Source organism: Myotis davidii, unplaced genomic scaffold (genome assembly GCF_000327345.1).
Source record: "Myotis davidii unplaced genomic scaffold, ASM32734v1 scaffold1608, whole genome shotgun sequence".
NCBI classification, from domain to species: Eukaryota; Metazoa; Chordata; class Mammalia; order Chiroptera; family Vespertilionidae; genus Myotis; species Myotis davidii.
Genome location: NW_006299164.1, coordinates 276145 through 276958, shown reverse-complemented (window position 1 = coordinate 276958; position 814 = coordinate 276145). Strand labels below are relative to the sequence as shown.

Genomic DNA, 814 nt, shown 5'->3' with positions numbered 1-814 from the left:
CCCATCTGTGAAATGGGATGATAACAGGACCTCCCAGCAGGCTGGTGCATGGCTTCCCTGAGATGATGCTCTGGCATTCACTGATCATTAACTGAGATCAATTGTGCTGTGATGCTTGTGGCCCAGGGAGGTGTAATCAGTGTTGCGAGAGGCCTTCGAACAGAGTGCTGAAAGGCAGCCCAAGGCCTGGATGCGAATCCTGCCTCTCCCGCTTCCTGGCTGAGACTGAGGCACGTTTTAACCGCCCGAGGCCTCAGCCTCCTCAGCTGTAGAACTGGGTTTGTACTGTCCCGGTCTCAGTGTTGTGAGAATTTTGAGTAAGGGAAGCATCTAGAGCAGTGCCTGGCACACAGTGACTGGCATATAAATGCCTGCTATTGTTCTTATGACTATTTTTCAGCCTCTGCGGCAGATGCTGCTGGCTGTCTAATCCAAACTCACCTCCCCTCCTTCCTCCTTTCCCACAGGCCCCGACTCAGTCTGCCCTCCCAGGCTGCTAGAGTTCAGGGACACGGGTCCAGCTGAGGTTGCCTCTTGCTGCTGATGGGTGGGCGTGGGAGTTCTGGGCCCAGGAGAGTGAGGGGATCTGCTGGAGGCTTCGGGGAAGGTCTCCCTACTCTTGGAAAAGGCACCCAAGCCAGAGAAGCCCCATTTTCAGCCTCTGGCAGAGTCACTGGAAGAGACACATTACTATGACAACCATCCTGGAACCGTGAGAGGGGAAACTGAGGTCAAATCACCACAGTGAAGTCATGGGAGAGAGAGGGAAGGAACCTGGGTTGGGGATGCTGGGGGAGCCACTAATTTATCAGCC

The 814-nt window shown here is 54.8% G+C and overlaps 1 protein-coding gene across 2 annotated transcripts in view; it reads right to left on the bottom strand.

Moving 5' to 3' along the window:
* The window catches only part of SARS2 (seryl-tRNA synthetase 2, mitochondrial), an 11520-nt gene that overhangs the window by 6375 nt on the left and 4331 nt on the right, over window positions 1–814 (bottom strand). The gene's annotated exons all lie outside the window — the stretch shown is intronic.